The following is a 22115-nucleotide window of genomic DNA, read 5'->3' as shown; positions in this document are numbered from 1 at the left end:
CCAACACACTGCTCCATAACTGTCAGGGAGAAAGAAACAAATGGACTACTATCTGCCATGTATCATGATTTTACAGGATGAAAGGCAGTGTCTTCTTGGGCCAGCGGGGACCATTGCTGTACCAGACATCCCACACAGAAGAGTGAGTGAGAATGAAGGAACAACAGATTCATGGAGTTGAACTCTATGGCACATTAGTACAGCCCACAACTACTGAATTTTATGTAATTTTCTATACTTGCCAAAAGTATAAGCTTTTAATACAGTATGAAAATGCTGGAGTAAGTCACAGTATTGATAACATACAATGCTATGTACTGCACTAAGGATCCTCAGGGGTGCTTGAAACACCAGAAGCTTTTGTTTTGTTAAGAAATATAGGGTATTTATTTTCTCACTATCTGTAATTCCCTCTTTGAATAAGAGTAATACTGCAAGGTCTTGTAGATATTTTTCAGAGTTGCATTGTTGCAAATGTTTTATGAAAACAGCAGTAATTTGTAATCCTCTGTATGTTTACATGATCGTGGAATCGAAGAATCACAGGGGTTGGAAGGGACCTCAGGAGATCATTGAATCCAATCCCCTGCTAAAGCAGGTTACCCTACAGTAAGTAGCACAAGTAGGTTTCTCTCCACTGAAGGAGACTCCAGAACCTCTCTGGGCAACCCGTTCCAGTGTCCCATCACATTTATGGTAAATAAGTTGCTCCACATGTTAGTACAGAACTTCCTATGTGCAAGTTATAGGTCATTACTCCTTGTCCTATTGATGCATACCACCGAGAAGAGCCTGGCCTCACCCATTTGCCTCCCACCTCCCTTCAGATATTTATAAACTTTAACCAGATCCATTCTCAGTCTTCTTTCCCCCAGGCTGAACAGATCCAGGTTACTCAGCCTTCCCTCATACGGGAGATGCTACAGGCCCTTAATCATCTTTGTTGCCCTCCACTGGCCTTTCTCTAGAAGTTCCCCATCCATCTGGAACTGAGGAGACCAGGATTGGACACAGTGGAGGACACTGCTGGTTCATGGCCAACCTGTTGTCCACCAGGACCCCCAGGTCCTTCTCCACAGAGCTGCTCTGATGTTGATTCAGTTCTTTTTGCCCATATCTGCATCAGCATCCATGTGCAAATAGACAGAGCCAAGTCTTTCTGGTTGTCACCATGCAGCTGGTGTACTAGAAGAAGCTACAAGGAGAGAGCCCACATTCTGACTTAAAAGGGCTCCAATTCTTTGCAGCAAGAATACAGGATAAAATCCGGGTTACTACCGTTCTCAAACGCATTTCAAGACTTGCAGATTTATGTTTACCTGCCAGTCTGGTCACTGGCTTGCTGTGTACTAGAAGTCTTCCACAGCAAAATAATGTCTGCAACTGGCATTGGTTCTTAAAAAAATGTGTGTTATTATTGGGAAAATACTGAGTTAATGAAGCTGAACTCACTGTATAATGGCATTCAGGCTGTGTCTACATACTCCCCTCAGCATAAAGAAACAAGAAGTAAGAAGGGAAAGAAGTTTATATGAGATCACATAAAATATGTCAAACTACTTGTGCTCAATCCATCCATTCCATCCATTTCCCCATGGCAACATCTAGCACCCCCCCCCCTCCCTAAGGCAATAGTGATGTTCTCCAGGCTCCTGAAGCTGTTCTTGACACCAGCAACCAGCCTGTACCCACTTCTAGTTACAGATATTTCCCATAAGCATGAACAGTCATGGACACATCACCACTCACCGGGTTTACAGGACAAAAGGTTTTTGTTTTGCATCAGCCAAAGCTCTATCACCATCATGTAACCAGTCTTTCTGTAATCAGATCTCCTGCCAGGCTTAGCACATGGCTTTGTGAGGCAGGGCACTAGTAAACAGGCTGAACTCCTTGAATGAACAATGAACAGTTGTCTGGGGCATTTATCCAGAGGTAGTGAGATCTCCCTTGTCCCTCAGACCTGTGAGTCATAGAGATATCAGATGTCCTATCTCTGCATCCTTACTGGAGTTCATTCATTCTTTTCTATGGCTGATGAAGAGGTATAAAATGAAAGAAAAAAATACATATATATTTATTTCTTTTAGAAGGACTTGTATATCATAGAATCCTGGAATAGTTTGTGTTGGAAGGGACCTATAAGATTCCAACCCCCCTGCTATAGGCAGGGATACCAAGCAGAGACCAGAAGGGAAACAAAGGGCATATGCATTACTGATTGTTCCAGCTGCTAGGTGTTGCTCATCAGCAGTGCTCATGCAAGTTGAACAAATCACAGACACAACTGCCTCCCAGACTCCCAGTAACATATTTTTTCCTTCACAACCAGAATATCTGCAGGTAGCACCTAACAGCCCTGTTCTGGGAGGACAGAACTGAAGGCTGGATACAAGCAACCTGACAGCTCTGCATTAGCAAAGTTGCTTCCGATTACTGCTTAACACAGGAGATAACATAGCTACTAACATCAGCAGCTGGTGTCAATATAATGCCATGCTAATGCACAATCTGCACGTCTCCTATCAGCCACTCTCCTATACTCTCTGGAGAGGAAGCCAGAGCTCCAGTTGCTGTTTCTGACCCTGCCTCAGCAGTGGCAGTAACTCATGGAGTGAAGTAGACCTGGCATAGACTTAGGTTTTCTATTCACCATAAGATGTTGTCAAATTATACTTCCCTATATGTGAAACGGAAGGTCAAACAGGTGTTTCTGTAAGGCTCTGTGAAGAAATTTGAATAGTGGCACAATTTAGTTTGGCACCTAGGACTACAAGGTATTGCTGTGGGAAGCCCTGTGCCTCACCAGTGCTGCAGAAGTCCCTGTAGCTGCTGCTTAGCGGAACGTAACATCGGCATAGATGTGCGGAGCAGGTCTTGTAGCTGTTTGAATACATTTATTACCACAGGAAACATTATATTGGGTTCAAACATATAAAAGCTGATGAAATAATGGGCTTCATTCACTTCAAGCTGATAAACGTGGCAAAGATCAGTAGGAAATAAGAACAAGTCTCTCTCAGAGATCCCTTTAAACACCATAAGCTTTTCCTGAAGTAGTGATGGGTGTTAGCTTTTGAATTTTTCAGTAATAGCAGTACCAAGTAAGCATCATGGGGTCATAAGTGTTTCAGTGTTATTAAATCTTTTGCAAACGAACATTGCAAAATGCATGCTACAATGCAGACTGGTTCTCAGAGCCCTGAGATCTCCTCTACATTCCCCTTCTCTTGATTTCCTCTGCCACGGAAACACCCTCCGTCTCTCCCCATCTTAAACACACAGATTCCTTGCTGAATACAGAGTACTCTGGAGAGAAGCAGGCAATTCAAAGGACAGAGAAAACCATGTGAGAACACAGAGAGCTTCAACCCTCTGTTCCTGCTGCACAAGTAAAACCTCTGCTGGGCTGCTGTACTAACACTGGTGCCAAAAGAGACAGGAATTTCATAACAGTATTTTAGAGGGTGAAAAACCAAACATTCAAATCTAAAAATAAAATCCCATGTGTTGGTATGGAGCAAGTATTCTCTATTTATTTTGTTACAAGACCTCATGGATATTAAATGAATCAAAAAGTGACAAGATCCAGAGAAAACAAAGGGAAGAATTGCTTTGTACAGCGTGATGCTAAGTTGCAGAAAACTAGGGGTATTATGTTTCCAATGGTTTTGACCTTTCTTTAAAATTCAGTTCATTCCTTGATAAAAACATGTGTTTAACACTAAAGTTCACGGAATAGATCAGACACTGGAATATAACATCTAAATAAAGGACGCATAATTCAACATCTCAGCATTTTGAAAGAGGGGAAAAATAAGTAAAGAAATAAAATAATTTGGAATGCAAGTTCATGTTTTACAGAATAAATGGGCTTTTAAAAACAGTTTTCTTAGTGGAATATCAGTAAGGAATTCATGTGCATTGGGTGATAGTCAGCAATGTTGACTACAAATCATAGAAACACTGAATGGCATGGGTTGGAAGGGACCTCAGAGGTCGTCCAGTCCCTACCTCCCCATCACAGGCAGGGTTACCATCCATGAGATCAGGTTGTCCAGGGACCCGTACAACCTGGTCTTGAACGCCTCCTGGGATGGAACAACCAGAGCTCTCTGGTCAGCCTGTGCCAGTGCCTCACAACCCTCTGAGTAAAGAATTTCTTTCAAATATATAATCTAAATCTCCCTTCTTTTTGTTTAAAACCATTCCTCCTTGTCCAATCACTATCTACCCATATAAAAAAAGTTGATTTCCTCTTTAAAAGTATTGGAATGTTGCAATGAGGTCCCCCGCAAGCCTTATCTTCTCCAGACTGAAGAAGAAGAAGAATCTTCTTACTATTCCCAAGATAAACGGTTATCACAGTATTCTCCTAAAAATATTTTCTGTTTTCCTTTCACACCTTTGCTCCTTTCCAATCAAACATTAAAGCTGTTTTCTCATCACTTGCATTATTACTTTGAAGATACTATTAGAACCCATGATTACTTTTCCCAAGTCATTTCACCATTTTTATGATATGTTGTTTTTTCAGTTGTTTTGAAGTTTTTTCTCAGCTCTTTGCTTTTTGAAAGAACACAGAATTTTAAGTTGAGAAAAAGTGCAAAAATATATCTAGGGAAAATATATGAAAGCTTTATAAATCATGAGCTAGAAAATGCGCATCAAACTAGATACAGAACTCCATACTGAAAACAGATGAACGTCAAAGAAAGAACATCTGCTTTTAAAAAGCTGGCAGTGAGTATTGGCTGAGCCTGATTCTTTTTATATCTTATGCTCTTTTGTTTATCTTTTTCCTTATTCTTTTGGCATTTTTATGGATCCAGATAATATGGAAGATTTCTTACAGACAGTAGGATGCAGCTGCTATCACACCATAAAGAGAAGATATAGTTTATCATCAATAACTAGGAATGGAAAATGAAAAATAAATAAATGTCAACTCTTTCATATGTGGAAAAATGATGTATTGCAGCTGGAACTGCAGAGAATTGCTTAGGGATTAGATGTAGTTACTATTTCTTCTAGGACATAGTATCTGCTCAGATGACTCCTTAACGATAGTGCTATTTATCAAAGCTGCCTATTTAAGAGTGGTGACAATTTGTACATCTTCTTTTCTTTAACTCAAATAGACCTACCCAAAAATTATACTAATGCGCTTTACAAGCCAGCTACTGTATCATCATCTGAGGAAAGATTCTTCTTACGCCTGAATCTCCAATAATAACATACAGGCTTGGTCCCAAGTCAGAAATATGCATGCACTTAAAACCAGCTGACTGTCTTAGGTCTAAATACACAGACATACAAGTGCTTTGTTACAGAGATGGAATTTAAAGAATCCTCCCATTTTACACTTCTCAGAATGATTATCAGCTTTTGATTCATTAAGATTGGGCTCTTGGGATCTTAACTGCAAAGCTGTAAATACCCACAGTTCACAGGCATTCAGTAAGGAACTCAAGTTGCTCAAGACTGAAATTACAATTTGTGCTTGCAGTATGTATACTTGGGACTGTAGAATTTGATATAGGCAGTATGGGACTTTACATGGAACTGAGCTCCCAGGTGCAGAAGTAATGATGAAGCAGGGAAATTGTATCATTAGCAGATCTGTATTGATATAATGTCCCTGCAACTACATGTAGGTAGCTGAGGTATTAGCTACAGGTATCTTGACTACCACATTTCTACAAGTTCATGCCTTGTGAAAATAGGCGACTCAATCAAAGCCATTGTATCTTAGAAAATACTTTAAGATGGAGCACAGATAAAACAGCAAGTAAACTTGTTCTTAATTTGTTCTTAATTAAATGGGGGAAAAAAAAAAGATTGGAAAAGAGGGCTAATCCTAGTGAAGGCTGACAGAAAAAAAGGAAGAGTGATGGAGAAGTGATACAAGATCTGAGAGATAGACTGAGGGTGTTTTATTTAAATGGGGAAAATTCTGGACTACAAAGCGAAAACATAGGGCCAAAACGAACAAATGTTTGAAGGCAGAGATGTGCTCATGTGACTGCAATATCCTTGTGATCAGACACAACTATTTATAAACATCACTTTGTCTAAAATAAGAACATTCTTTTCAGCTGAAGCTAGCTCCATGATCTTTTAGAAAATGTTTTGCTGGAGTTGCCTTAAGGGAATACTTCTAAACATATGTTTTGATAGCAACTAGGCAGCTAGCCAGCTATGATCTTCTTCTGATCAGTTAATTGCATATATCTGATTTGTTTCTCCATTCCCTTCTATCCCACCAAGTTTGCTTTCTTTGCCTCTTCAACAGAACAATTAAATTTGGGTTGGTTCTGTTGGTTTCTTAAACAATGTTTTTTTGCAACATCTAGCAAAACATGGCATAACCTGGGAAAGTAAATGTTTGATAATCAACAGCTCTGTGGAGAAGACATGATATGATGTACGTTTTTTGTTTTTTGGGTGTTTTTTTTTTAAGCAGACAGAAAATACAGTGTCTTCTGAAATAGAAGTTACAAAATCAGAGTTCTAACAAATCTGCCATTTTAACCCCATGAACAACACTGCTGAACAAGTTCCAATAGCCTGAGGGGATGTCAGCTCTTTGATACAACCCAACCAGCACCTCTGAAAAGAATGGTAAGTGGTTGAAGTTTGCGTGCTGGTACAGAGCTTCAGTCACCACAACAAGTAGAAAATCACTATGGACCATTTTCAGTACAAGTGAGAAACCCAGTGTAACAGAGGAAAGAAGTTTCCTATTTTCACTTAATTAAATCCTGAGGAACAATTACAAAGAAACAACTCTCTCATGTTGTTAATTCACTTCTTGGGTGTATGTGACAGCTAAAGGCCATGTGAAATGAGTGCACAGTGTAATGAAAAGTGCACTAGTGCCTAAGGGATGCTTACAATTCCCTTTAGATACAGAGACTTTTGAAGCTTCTTTTGGTTTGGAATTCATACAGAATTGTTTTGCATTATCTGAAGTACAGTATTACAAATAATTATCTTTACATAACTTTTAAAGACATAGGAAAATATACCGAGGGGGACTGGATGGGTGTACAGCTTAAGTTGCCATTGCTTCTTTGATTTGGTTTTAACTTACACAACCAAGGATCTGATCCAGTGAGAAAGAGCAACTTGCCTCAAGTAATATTCATGTGATAGAACCAAGAATAAAACCACAACTTCTGACTCTCAGTCGCGGGTGAATTAACTAATATTCCCTACAGGGTACATCTCCATTATCCTTGAGGACAACCTCAAAGCCAAACTCCCAACCATATGCATTATCGAGCTGCGGAAATGCCCTCAAGACTTCCCTTACAGTGATTCACATGGTTAGCCAAGAACAAAAAACCTCCATTTTGCTTAGATCTCAGGCTACTCATAAGTAAACCAGTCAAAGTTGGGTTGTATAAAGAGTCATGGGGAAAAAAAAAAAAACAAAAAACAAACAGGGAAACAATGAAGAAAATTCAGGACCAAGGAGACACAAGCCCAAGCACCTCGTAAGTCATGTGGCCCATGACCTATCAGTGCAGTATGTATAAATGGCATATAGGTCTTTTTCCCTGAAAGTCAGAAACTGCCAGGGCTATATTCAAAGCTAACATTGACTCAGACATGTCACTGTGCAAAGTGTTGCAGGTAATGGTACGTTTGATGACGCACTTCATGCCAAGTGAGCCAGTCAGAGGTCCTGAGTTTTCTGCCTAAAGTGCTGTAGTTGAAGTTCTTATGAACCTTCCCACTATAAGGGTCACTGTAAGCACACTCGTAAAGCACTGGAGTAAGTATCAGCAAAACCTGTACCAGCAACATGTGATGGGGTAGGCCCAGGTATTACTGATAAAGCCTTCATTGGGATGGCAGCGCAAATCATGTGGGAGCATGGGTTGTGCACTCTAAAGTATCTCTCCTGACCACAGGATTGGCGAGTCTCATGGAATGATAACCCTTTAATACTTTAGGAGGATGATGATCAGCACTTCTGACTACATCTGTGACCCAAAATGACAACTGCTGCCTCAGAGTCAGTGCTGACCTTGCACGAAAGGTTCTGAAAATAGACTTCTATCTCTTCAAATAGGTAGTCCATAGCTGATCATCTAGATGTAACTGCCCCTTATGTATCTGTACATGATGAAAGCTTGCAGCTGTTCTGATGCTGCAGGCTTGACATTTGTGATAGTATATTCAGTGTCTATGCCACACTTAGAAAGGCTGTGGTTAGCACAAGCGATGGCTGCATGGTACTGAGTTGGCCACGTTGGTGACACTGCACTCCCTACAGTGATTTCTGACATCTTTGAACCTGTTGGAATTCTTATGTACTGAAGTAGAGAAAAGGAGACAGAAGAAATACGGTGAAGTGATGGAAGACAACATGGTAAAGCATTTGATGCACATGATACAGTATGTACAGTATTTATATGAGAAGGGCTCTTATAAACATGAGACAAGGGGTTGTGCAGCCTTTGGCTGTTTGTTGACAGTTATGACTGCTTTTCTGTCAAAGAATTTTTCCAAAAAATCATTATATTCAAGAAACATCTCTAAAAAGTTAATTTCTGTCAGCTGACTATCCTTGATGGTTTTCATCCAATACTGTGGACATGAATAGAAGCCTTAGCTTGGTTTGTTTTTCCTAGAAACTCCTATAATCTCACCTGCCTAACTTACATGCCATGTCTAATTCTTGCCTGATCCTTAGGAGAAAGATGAAGCAACCTGCTTAATAGCTTGAGGTCTGAACAGAGTAGAAATAAAAAGGATAAAAATAAAACAACAACAAACACCTGAATATTTCTGAAGGAGGAGTCCTTCAAAGTTTAGAGAAGTTCAATGCCTTCATCAAATGACAAATACAGCATCTCCCTCTGCAGGACTCCAGAGACACTTCTAGCTCTGATTTCATAGAGAAAACATAAGAACTTTTTTCTAGAAACATATTTTAGATCCCTAAGAAGTTAAGCAGAAGTTGAATACTCAGTTTCAGTAAGTTTAGTTCAGATTCTATCCCAGCAATTTCAGTGATTATGATCAAATATGTACTGAGTAGTCCAAAGGATTTTCACCAGACCGCTTCTGCTTGAATGCTTTCCTGGATTAGTAACCTCGGGGGGAAGCAGAGCTGGTGATCAGGAGGTGCAAGCAAGTGTCACATTATGCAGATGCTGCTTCTGACTCTGGTACATGTCTGTTGTGTGCCTTACACAAATCACAGCATGCATGTTATCCCCATTTTATACACAGAGAGAAGATAATTATCAACCTTTGGAAACATATTCCTTTATTATTGTTATTACTACACATTTCTGGTCAAATTTTGAAGAAGTCACAGAATGGGAAATGGCAGATAGCTCAAGCTGCCAGGTTCCGCTGTGAAAAACAGTGTCATAAGGACAAAATGTAATGCTCAAGCTTTAAAGGCTAAATTGGTAATAATTAACCCTACTTCTCTTTTCGATATGTACAAAAGAAAGATCAAAGACCTCTGCCAGACCTTCAGGACTTGCTCTTACTGAAAACCCAGAGAACTAAGAGGTGCGTTCCATGAAGAGTGCAGTTCTTAAAGAAAAGCTCATTTTGAAATGAGCAGAAAAGGGTTATTTCTGTTATTTACAGCTCACCTGCACATCTTATTTCTACATAAGCAATTCCAAATTTATCATGAAAGCAATGAATGGACTGTTATCAAGAAATCTTCCATTGAGTAGAGGGAAGCTGTATGTCAGAAGAGTGCAAATTAACGTCAGAATAGAAGTAAGCAGCTTGAATAATCTTCTTTTACTGAGAATAGTTGGAAGTGGAAATTAGAAAAAGACAGAAATGCGTGGTTTTTTTACATATTTTCCCAACAGTGTATTCCTGAAAGGCAGTTCATTACCTGCATGCAGTTTGCACCTGCAACAGCTCTCCTCCATCCCAATTCTCAGAACATCCCCCAAAGCTCTACCTGACAAGCTGATCCCAAACAGTATTTAAACCATGTCCAACCAGCAGCAAGGTCACATTACAGAGCACCTCTTACAAGGATCTTTTTGGAAGTGCTTTCCATCACAGGGGCACGCAGGGCTTATCCCCGGCAGGGTGCTGCCCACAGTACACCAGGCAGCCAGCAGAAGGCTCCCTCAGCTACGGAGAGCGGCGGCAGCGCTCGGAGAGGTGAGGGGAGCGGGAGGCAGGCTGAGCTGTGCGGGGAGCAGCAGGAGATGCCGGGAGGTCAGGGGCCAGGGCAGGAGGCTCCAGCCCCAGGCAGGACTCGAGGCGAGGAATCGCATCCAGACATTTGCTTTATCACTCTCACACTCAGCTGTCCCGTCTCCATTATCTACATGTGGTTTGCTTTTGTTTCTAATGTTCAGTGCAACCGTATTTCCTCTTCTTTACTTTTGCTATTTGAATGAATTCTCAGTAACTCGGTGTGTAAATATTTGCAAGGCTCTAGAAATTGCTACCAGTTGACGTGCTGGTATCACTTTCATCTGTACATGTGGTATACCCAAGTACGGGGTATACACTTACAGGAACTGCAGTGATATCTTCAATATGACTAGTTAACCTAAAAGCCATCCTGCTTGATATTTGTATGTATTATTAGCAGATGAAGCACAGAGAGCTGAGTTATCCCCTATGCCAAAGGCTAACTTTGCCTCAAAAGCTAACTTTGCCTCAATCAGAATAAATGAAGCTCTGTTGTCCATTGCTTATGCATTTGCCCTGTGTTGAGAATTCTTCTGTTTTCCCATGGTTGCACAGAATTCTCCAGCAGTTTCTGGGGCTATGAACTCAGCAGAACAGGGGATGTCTGCCAATAGCTTTTTATTCCCCCAAGGTCTCCTTCTGCTGCCAGCAAATGGTGACCACTTTGAATTTATCCCAGCTTAAAAAAAAAAAAAAAGTGCTCTCACACTGAAAAGCTTCTGAAGGTTAATTACAGTAGCTTTATGGCTCATTTCTGTAAAGGAATCATGAGCCACTGATGTACCAGGCTGAAATAAATGATGTGCAAAGGCCACGCAGTAAGCAGCAGTGAACACACAAACCAGGGAGTAAGAGCACTCTTTATTGTGCTTGCTTTTGCCAATGCAAAATCAAAACCCAAGTAAAACACCAATTCCAGTGCACAAAACACACCGCTTCCTCCCCTGCAAACCTCCACAGAGAGATAAGCAGAAGGAGTTTTCTGTCATCTGTTACAGCTGCCTAGCAAACTGACCTATGTGTTTGACTTCCAGAACTCCACGGAAAATTGGAACTTCCTGTTGCAGAGAAAATTATAAAGCATCTTCTTGAGAAATCCTTATAGCTGCACTATTCTGCCTTCTTGGGAGGAAAACTTTAATGTAACGCAAACTTTGAAGTGAGCCTTGGGTTTGTTACAATGGACTAACCCGATTAGAAATCATGCAAACTCTTGTTGCTCTTTAGCTGAATTCCCCCACAGGCTGTATTATAGCTCTCTAACCAGTCCCACAGCATTGAATGATGTCATGGGATCTGCAGCTCAGTGAGATGAAAGGGATAAAGCGGAACCCGCTGGCACTGGGGAAAGCTTCCAACACACAATCCACAACACAGCTTGGGAACTCAAAAAAGCTACAGATCCAGCCACTCAACTCCAAGCATGTCAGAATCATGTGCATTCTCCCAGCACAAGAAAGGAAAGGGGGGAAAGAAACCAGTGATCGATTTTTAACAAAAGAAGCAGAGCACTGAAAGGCAGACTTTAACAGCACAACTACCTGCTGGAAGGAAAAAAAAAAAAAAAAAGAAAGGAAAAAAAAGAGTTCTTTTTCCTCTCCAAAGCACTGCCTTTGATGTACGGCAACTGATCACTGATCAGATTACAGGCATTTGGTCTCAGTGCTCGTCTGCCTTTGATCTGCATGGTTAATTTTATTTTCCCAGATTTGGAGTTTCGTCTGGGCTTGTGCTGACATACTTCTTCTTCTTCTTTTTTTTTTTTTAAGGAGGTAAAAGCATTTAATGCAGAAGCTCTGGCAGTGTGAAATTAAGTTGCAGAAAGCCTGGGCACTGGGAGACTTCACCACATAACAGGTACCGGATTTTGTGCTTTTTTCCAGTTTTCTTTTGCAAGAGTTTAAGAGATTTTAAAGTTCACAAAAGCAGCAATACTGCACAGCATTTAGTGTACATACTTTAAAATATATATAACTTCTGTGCCATTTAGATTTGTAACTTTTGCAGAACTGTATTTTTTAAAACATATCTAGAATATATAGGCATTTGAAAACTGAGGCTAAATCAGATTTGTTTCAGTATTGATGGGTATATAATACTTTGTGTGCACTACTCATTTCAGCTGTCTGTAGTTTTGTAAAGTGATATTCGAATACAGCATTACAGGACTTGGAGGAATGTTTATTTTCTAAGAAAAGACCAGCCATATTTCCTACACACTGTGTATTTATTTCTCTCTGTGTATTTGGTAAAGCCTGCCTTCTTCAAGCAACACTTTTTATCCTACTGGTTGCACACTTGAGATGTAAAGGTATCCTCTTCCACAAGGTTTTAGAACTGTATTTACAAATATCACATCCTTACATGCAAAAGGGAGTTTTTTCAAATTTCAACATCAAAGAGGTGTGAGTTCAACTATTAAATACAAAGAGAAATCTTGATAATACAATTAACATTGTAACATGACGATAGATGTTTCTTTTATGGCATATTAATAAGGATATTAAAGAAATCTTTAGCTTATCTATAGCAAACACCTGGTTTTGCAGAACTCCAGGAAAGTTTTCCTATTCACTATTTCAGTGAAACAGCTTTACTTCAAAATATTTCATATTGCTCCTCAAATTCATATTACAAATATGTACTCTGTCTAAGAAAATAGAAGAATAGTACTTCAGAAATTCACTGTAAAGAATCATTAGAAGAATTGGGATTATTCACTGGGCATTTGCACTTCAAAGGCCAGAATTTTTATGAGTATGGGCCAAATCTGTGAGTGGTTCTGTGTCTATAGCAGGAGGCAGACTTTGAAAATAAGACTTGAGTTTCTTCTGCAGGTATTTAAAGATAATGTAGATTTTCAGAAGAACTTAGAACCCATAATTGAGGCCAGACTTGCAAAGAAGTTCAACATTCCAGACAGTGAGCTGCCTGAACATCAAGACTTAATGGTGGATAGTGAGTTCTCCTGAATCACTGACTTCAAATATCTGTGCTTAAATCTAAACTTAGATGTGTGTAAGACTTTTTATTTATTAACAAAATGCAAGGAAAAGTCAGCATAACTGGTAGCTATTAAGCAGTATTACAATACCATTCTTTGGGGGATTTCAGTCCAGGACCCTCAGGATGTTCACATTTCATGTATATTTTCATGTACATTATAGTAATATGCAAAACCAAATTTTCACAGTCTGCTCACATATGAATAAAATTAAGTTATCAGCACTTCCAGATGAATGTAGCCATCTTTCATTAGTTAGTCTGAAATCTTTGATTCATTCAAATTAGAAGTATATTTGTATATATAAATTAAAAATTTACTTAATATCAAGAGATAATATGCCAAACACAGATTAAGACCAGGCCTGACTTTGTATCATTTACTTTTCTATACCACCAATTAATTCACATTCTAACTTAACAAGTCAATTACATTCTCAGGAAAGTAATTAGCACTGCATGAATAATGTGCGTATAGCTGTCAAGGAAGAATATCATTGAAGGCATAGTCAAAGCAAAGTGTAGAATTTTTCTTTGAGGAGGTACCAAAGCATGTTCCTGTAACCCTGAAAAGACAGTTTCAAACCTTAATTTTATTAACCAGTCCTATGCTTCACTGATGAGCTTCTTCACCTTTCCAATCTTCTCTTGCTTGCTGCTTGTGTTCTAACATGTACCTTTATTTCCTGAGGAAAAGTGTTTCTAAACCTTACCTTGCTGTAAAGTAGAGAGAGAAGCAGAAAAAAATAAAAAATAATAATAATTAAAAAAACAGCAAAACATAGTATAGGAATTCTTTTAGTTTTCCCCAGGAGTCAAAATAGCTACAAGTCAAATACATTTAAATTATCTCTGTAAGGATCTGACTCTACAATCACACAGATGAGTAAAGCTGCTCACAGAAGTAACACTGCTAATGAGATAGGTTACATTGATGGACTTAAACATTAACATATTTGCAACATTCAGGCCCTGGAACTGCATTTAAGATTTTTTTTTTTTTTTCATTATGTAAAAAGTCCCTACAGATGGGCGTTAACCTATTAAAACTGAAACTTCTTTGTCTGTATGTGAGACTGAAATGGAAGCAGAGTTGGACATATTGGGGAGGGGGGGGCGTGGGCAGGGAGCAGGGAATTCTCAGTTTTTCTTTTTTTTGTTTTAAAAAGCAGTTCTCTGACAGTTCAATTTTTCATTGATCTGACTTTTAAAGATTAAATAATAATAATTCTTGGCGCTTATGCCTGTGTTTACAAAGTGCTGTATAAACATTAATTAATCCTCTGGCTTAAGGCTTCAGAAAGAAAAAGTTCGAGCAAATCAGACTAGCCTATAATTTATTTATTAAAAAAGCACGAGCAATTTCTGATTATAAATAGAGCCATTTTCAAACAGCGTGTCTTAGATAACATCATAAACATACTTTAAGATTTGTAACAGTTAAGACTATCAAAAGACACTGTACAGATATACTGACATCAGTTTCCAGCAGCTGTCATAACAAGAGTAGATCTATCTCACAGTTGACTGGGGGAGCTGTGTTAGCATTTGAGATATGGAGATAACAACTTCCTATTGCTGTACAATTTCTTCTTCCACATCAGATATGTCACGTAACTTAGTCTTATCAGAGCGGTCAGCTGGAACTACTTTCCAAATACTTTTTCGTTGCTTTCTCTACTGTAGTGAAAATCTGTTCGCTGACTTCCATTTCCTTAGAAGAAATATCCTAATTCAAAAAGAAGGCCTGCAATTTTCATTATCTTTCAGTGATGAATGGAATTAACCCATCCATTTTAATTTACATGCTCCAACAGGGACTTAAACACACTTCAGTGTTCCAGACTTCATCACCTTCATAGTTCTTAATAATTCATCGCAATAGTAAACCTCTGTGTGATGAGAAAGTCTTAATGCTTCTTTCTGTGGTAGTCCTCAGTGTTTAGTCAAGACTTTAAGAACTCAGTGATGTTTTAATACACTTCTATAACTATATTCTTTAAAACGAGCATCTGAAACACACAGGGCAACTCCAACAAGAACCTGTGCAGTGTATTTTACAGGTGTCCACACAAAACATAACATTCAAAGCAGTTGTCTGTAAATACCAAGAGGATGCATGGAGCCCAGTGCTGCACAGCAGCTGCCATGCACAACAGATGCACCGCCGCTGCTGTAACGTGCCATTCCTCGCAGACATTCCAGCCTTTCACAGAGCTCCTTCTGGCAGCAGGCCTGAAACAGAACTCGTCTTTGCAGGCCCTTTAAAAGATAATTAAATAAAAAGCCCTGTGAATTCTGAGTTAGCTCTTTTTCCCTCTAATTGAAAACAACTCATTTTGTTGCAACCATTTATCTTTTCGCAAGCTACTTGCTGTATTACAAGCACTACTTGTTGTATAGAAGTCCACATAGCTGGCAAACTCCAAAACTTTATCTCTGCCAGAAGCTCCCAAAAAACAGTGTGTTTGAAAATGCTTTCTTGCCAAGTGTATCTGATTGCTCACCACCTCCATGCCCTACCTCAGTTCCCAATGTATCCATAGTATTGCTTGGACTGTGGTGGTAGCGTTAATCTCTTAATTCAAAGTTGAAACTTCTGAGTTCCTCACAAGATCGTTTCACTGAGATTGGTTTCACCAAAGTTGGAGCATCACTAATGCCAGCCCAGCCCCTAATTCACCATACAAGCGGCAGTAAGTCACATCTATTCTAGTGAATATGAACAATGTCTTCCCTGTGAAGGGCTGGGTTTCTGAGCTCGTGCTTGGCATTACACCACAGCTTAGTTGCCTATAGAACGGCAAAACATTTCAGACTTTGAGCTAGCAGGAAAGAAAACCCCACCTAAGCACTGAGGGGAGAACTTCACAGGGAATCACCAGAGGACCTCTGCAGCCGCAGGTGGTGCCTGGCTGCGTAAAGCCTGGCTGCTCCGTGCAACAAGGATAAAGGGGAGCCGAGCAGCGCTTAGGGCTGATCCTGAGGTGAAGAGCTTTTGTGCTATTATTTTGTTTGCTTTGTTTTGTTTTTCCCCCTCGATGCCTGGTAACAGCACCGGCACATCACCGAGGCGGGAGCGCGGTTCCGCCCGCCCTCTGAGGCGGCGGCAGCTATCGGCCGTACGCGACACCCGCCTAACGCGACCCCACCGCCGCCGCCGCCTCGCCCGCGCGGCCCCGCCTCAGCGGGAGCGCGCGCCTGCTCGCCGCGGGGCACGTGTGGCCGCTGATTGGCTGCCTGCGGTCACCTGAGCCGGGCCCCCCGTCCGGCCAGGGAGGGAGGGGTGGGGAGCGGCGCGGCGCGGCGCGGTGTTGCCTCGGCGACGGAGAGAGAGGACGTGAGGGAGGGCGCGGGCTGCGGCTCACCGGCAGTCCCGCCGCTGCGGCTGGGAGCAAGCAGGCAGGTGGGTCCGGGCGAGCCGTGTCTCACCGTCTGGAGGAGCGGGAGGGAGGCTGTGAGGCGAGGCGAGGCGCGGCAGTTCCCGGCAGGCTCCCTTGGGAGAGACCTGGCTGAGCGCTGCGGGCGGCCGGAGGAGCGAGGGGAGCGCGCGGCGGGAGGGGGGGTTCGCAGACTGCCCTGTGGTCAGCAGCGCAGATACGCGGCTGGGCACTGCGAACGGCTTCGGAGCTGGAGTGAAAGCACGAGCTGTGCACCTTCCTCTTGGCTGGTAAGGGGATGGAAAGCAGCAATTATGGCTCTGTTGAAAAGCCTCTGATTGTTTAACTTCCCTTCGTGATGCCTGTCTCCATTAATCTGACCTTGGGCTGAGCGCCGGACCTGATACCCTTGACAAATCTCGGTACCTGATATTTGTTTACTGTCTTTATGCTCGTGGCTACTCTAAATGAATGCTTTATCACGTTAACAAAGAGGGTCCGGTAGTGTTTGATGTGAGCAGGAGGGGCAGATTGGCTCAGTGTGGAGTAAGCCTGTTAACTGCTGCGCAGCCCCTTTCAAGTGCGCCTTCAGCATCGCGCGTGAGGCGAGGCGGGTGGACGGACCCGGTGCTGCTCACCGCATAAGTAAAGGTGCTTTTAGAAACACGGGTACTGTGGAATTGCAAGGGCTGGAACTCGATGATCCTTGGGGTCCCTTCCACCCCAAGCCATTCTATGATACTGTGACCTCAAGGGATCGAGGAAGTAAGCTGATTTTGTTAACAAGTCACTGGTCATAATTAATTACAATAATTATTAATTATATTTCAGAGAGTTGCGCTCGTTTACTTTATTAGGTTAGCAATGAGATGCTTAAATCTTCAGTTAAAGAGGCAATCTTTGTCCCCAATTTCTGTAACTTGCAGTCCTAACAAAAGAGAAAGAAAGTAACTTGTCTGTGTTTTTTAAAGCATCCCATGCTACACAAAACTGCTGTAGTGTTGCTGGATAAATGTGACACGTCGGCATTACTGTATTACCCAGCTTACTGCTTTGTGACTCTTAAAAGTGGCTTTGAAAAAGAACCATCAGTCTGCTTTGGTGTAAATGAAATATGAATGTAATAATAGCATTCCTCTTTCATTCTATTGCTTTTTCACGCATTCAGGTATGTACAAATGAAGCTCTACATTGATATTTCATGTAGAACATTGGTGTCTCCAAGAAACTGGGATGAGTGAGCTATATTAAACAGAAGAACTCTGTTTACAGAAGCTTCAATCTTGAAGCACAGAATTGGTCATTACTTTTATTAGCAGTCTCATCAACTTCAGTGGGATTAGCACCTCTTATCTGAATCTCAGGCCTGAACTGTCTGTAAAATGTTGCTTCAGTCAAGGAAAAATGTCACCCCATTACATCTTTGTCACCGTATCTTGCACTAATTTCTAATTAATAATAGTCTGTTCTTCCATGTTGAAGAACATGAGCGATGAGCTATTCTGCATCACTTTATCAGCACAGATTGCAAGCATCACTTTCAAGTAGAAAAACCAGGATGAGCTATGCAGATCATTCTCAAGTTTTGCTGATTGTGCTCTTCTTGATGCACTGGAATATGTGCATTCTGTAGGTACTGTATATGATGGCTAAGATACCATAGTGCTGCTTTTTTTTTTTTTTTTTTTTTAAATTTTAGGAAGAAATTAAATCATTATCATTACTCCTGCAAACTCAGGTGCTTCAGTTACCATGAGTCAAAGCATATGGAGCATAAATATTTCCTAGTTATGTGCAAACCTCCTTTCGTTCTGCCCCTGGACTATTAATCATATATATGTTTCCTATAGCCAGGCATGTTCCTTCTTCCTATTTGCTATCTCTGATGTAATTATCCCCATCTTAAAATGTATAAGTAACTCCATAGCTTTTTAATTTTGTACAATTTCATGTCTGTCCATTTCCAAAGTGTGGATTTATTCAATAGAATATTTAATGTGATGAACAGTATTTTATTTTTTTCTTCTCCATGTGGGTCATCTCATAGCAGCTGGAGCAAATGTAGTTGGACAAGACCTCGTTTACTTTACAAAGGAGAAGAGTACAAGACTTGTGGGCAGGGTGTAAAGAGAAGGTGTTCTAGAGGCATGAGACAGAATAACAATGTGTAGCTTTGTAGTGGAAGTTCTTGTCCCTAGCTTGTTCCCTTTGTCTCTATCATTACAGCAGCATAAGTACTTTCCCTTCTCTTGTTTCTTGCCCGTGGGGCACTGACTCTGCTAAAGCCATCTGCCACTCCTTGTCATTTTATTGCATGAAGTTGACAGCTGCAGGTGGGAAGCAGGGTGGTTAGAAGAGAGCAGAGATCCTATTCATCGGATGCCAGAGACCTCTGTTGGCAAGATTACGTGATTATATTTTCAGTCCTCTTTCTTATCCAGAACTAAATAGAGTATTCTTTGTCAGTGTTATGGAAAGCATGAAAAGTGGTAGTCAAATGTGAATGTCAAATCAGTTATGGTACTTGGAAGATCTAGGAAATTTAAGCAAATTCCAACTTGGAACTCTTCGCCCATCATAAAGATTCCCTTACAAGGTAGACGGTATTGACTTCAAAGTTTCCATGCCTAATACACATAAGAAACCTTCTGGTAGGCTGTAATGTAATCTTTCTGCCTCGAGTCTTGAGGTGATATGTCTTTCGTGGTGAAATTTCTCTTTTTTTTTTTTTTATTTTTGTAGAGGAGGAGGAAATATTTTTTGGTGAGTAGACTTAGAGTAGATGACTTGAGCAGTAATTAGACGTACATTTTGGAGGATAGTGCGTTGTAGGATCCCGGAAGGCTGAAAGTTCTTACTTCCATGATTCATTTATTACATGTTATTAACTTTTGGTTTAATGTTGTCCTCGTTATACAAATGCATAGTAGCTCCTGCACAGTCTTATAACTATACAACCACTTAATGGGGATTCTATGTATTGACTTCAATATGTTGATTGTGCATATTTTAGAGGCAAAACATTCTTCTCATTACTACTTACTTGAATACAAATGAATAGCTTTTGTCCTACTTACATCAGTGTACTGACACTTGGTATTAAGAGAATAGCAGTTTGCCAGTGGGTACATTTGTTCTAAGTGCTGCAGCATCTGCTTTTTAGCTGGGGCTTATAACAAAACTAAAGGCAGAAACAGGAAACAAGCAGCTGGCAGAGTTATGTCTCCCTGGGGACTTGCTTTCAATACAATGACTTATTAATGTGCCTTAACCATTTGTATTATTTTTATTGAAGCGTTATCATGAAAAGTAATTTTTTCCATACTCTCAACTGAAAGTTTTCTTTATAGTATACAAGTTAATATACTGGCTGTAACATATGAAAAATAAATTGTCCTTGTGTTTTTTTTGTTGTTGTTGTTTATGTCTTATCAGCACTTCCATGATATAATACCACTGGCATTCATATATAACTACTGAAATGATTTGAACGTGTTTCAGAGCTACTAAACCTGCTCAAGTGCACCAAAGTTTAAGGCCCAGAGTTCTGTAACCGTATTTGAAAGATTTGATTATGAATTTTCTGGACGATATCTTATATCACAGACTAAGAGCTGTGAGATTGCACTCTGTATGTGATCAGTCAACAAATCTGAAGCACGCTGAACATTATAGATGAGTTGGAGAAGGCCATGAGGATTTGAAGCCAGTTCTAAAACACTTGATTTTTGGAAGTTTCCTCTGGGTTTTGGAGCTCTGGATGATTGAAGGTGTTGGATTTGGCAAGAGTGTTATAAAGGCAGTGGATTTTTCTTTTCAATAGAAAATATTTCAGAGTTGCAATAAAATGTCCACACTTGAATCAACAAAATATGTTTTAGTACAGTGTGCTTCTCCATGTGCATTCTATGTCTTAAATCTTTGAGGTGAATGCTATAATAAGGTTATCTTATAACAGGTACGACAACTTCAGAAGCTGAGATACAGAAATATAATTAACTATCAGTCTGACCAACTTGTTATTCTGTACCACCTTCTATTAAGAACTGACATTTGTTTTATAATCCATCTCTGGCAGCAGAATATTACAATCATAAAAATGCGTCATTTGCTTATTTCAGTACTGATTTTTAATAAATGGCCTATATGCTAAGAAATTTTATTAAAATATTAAATGTTCAGTTTATTGCACATTGGAAAAATGTATAGGATGAACACAGCTTCATTACACAAGGCTAACATATTTTAATTGCAGTAGTATGGCAAGTCCTCAATCTCCTGGCCAGTAAATCAGGCTGTTCTCAGTTTCCTTTTTTTCCATACTTCAAGTGACTTGAAGTACATTACAGATGTTTAGATTTTGCCATGGCTTCGTATTTTAGATCATCAGGCTTACTGCAGCTCAGTGATACTATTTGTACTGATAATACTACATGCAACTTGACATAAACATACACAGCTGTTGTAATACATTTTTTACATCACCCACCTATTTCTACAAGTAAATCTTCAAATTTAAAATAAAACGTACTTCAGTGCTATAAAGAATTCTTTTTGAATTCTGTGGTTGTATTATACAGATGAACATGATTGAATTAGAGCTGTTATGTTTTATATGCCTTAATATTATTGTTAAAGAAATAGTCATCTCATTCAGCTTAGAATATTCACCTGATAGTCCCTCCTAAGCAACTCAGTTACATTTACAACTTCATTCTAATTGCACAACCATGAAGCTCTGCTTTCTATAGCTGTTAAGTGTGTGAAGTATTCAATTATTTTTTTTTCTCACTGAATACTATTATGTGGTATCAAGAAGTCAATAAGAATTTCTTCCAGCATCATTCTTTGAAGTAATACTTCAGTCTTCCCTGATACTTCTTTCCAGGTCACTAAGGTGCAAAGTCTCACCATTTGTCTTTGGTGTAATCTGGTTTGTCTTCAGCAGATCCTCAGTTACTAATCAGCCAGTGGATATGATGTGTGTTTTTATCCATCTTGTTCTTTCCAAACATAGATAAGAAACTTTTTTTTTCTGAACTTCTGTTCCTTTAACAGTATTTTTTTCACTGTCGCTGTCCACCCTTTGGTCTCTAATATTACTAGCAATTATTTTTTTTCCTCTATGCTTTTTTCCCACATATCTATTTTTTCCTGTTGCACTAATACTGCCAGCTTCTTATTCCAATTTAGTGCACCTAATAATAAGTTTTTTGGCACTACTTTCCATTTTTCCATCTCTTGTATGGTATGTGTTATGTTAAACTGTTGCATTGGGGTCACCCAGGACTCCTTCCAAGATTTCCTAGTTCACATTTGTCTGCTTGTTTTATCCCTCAGACTTGAAAAAGCAACCTCTATAGGATGCTGTATCTACTTGTAGTTCTGTTAGGGTGCTATGTTGTCTTTTTACCCATGTTGACATGCACATAGTCTGATAAATGTTATTGACCCACAGACCGGCACCATCGCTAGGTGAGGAAGACCTATAAAGATGGAATCTTGGCTTTCCTGTAGAGTACCTGACAACAC

General features: G+C 40.0%; 1 protein-coding gene and 1 long non-coding RNA gene across 7 annotated transcripts in view; one reads left to right on the top strand and one right to left on the bottom strand.

Annotated features, from left to right (window-relative positions):
* Positions 1-11597: 11597 nt before the first annotated feature.
* TNFRSF19 (TNF receptor superfamily member 19) overlaps positions 11598-22115 on the top strand; it is a 54011-nt gene continuing 43493 nt past the window's right edge. Inside the window, exons 1-2 of one of the 6 annotated variants that reach the window (XM_025150569.3) lie at positions 11598-11625; positions 11970-12057. The gene's annotated coding sequence lies outside the window, so the exon portion shown is untranslated. 6 annotated transcript variants of the gene reach the window in all.
* On the bottom strand, positions 11954-16734 carry LOC121109126. Its single transcript, XR_005861712.2, has 2 exons — positions 15727-16734; positions 11954-15465 (listed from the first exon to the last, which is right to left on the bottom strand). It is a non-coding gene; the product is annotated as an uncharacterized LOC121109126 (long non-coding RNA).

This window comes from Gallus gallus, chromosome 1 (assembly GCF_016699485.2).
Source record: "Gallus gallus isolate bGalGal1 chromosome 1, bGalGal1.mat.broiler.GRCg7b, whole genome shotgun sequence".
Taxonomy (NCBI): Eukaryota; Metazoa; Chordata; class Aves; order Galliformes; family Phasianidae; genus Gallus; species Gallus gallus.
The sequence above is the reverse complement of the archived record's forward strand: the minus strand, read 5'-3'. Positions and strand labels throughout refer to the sequence as shown.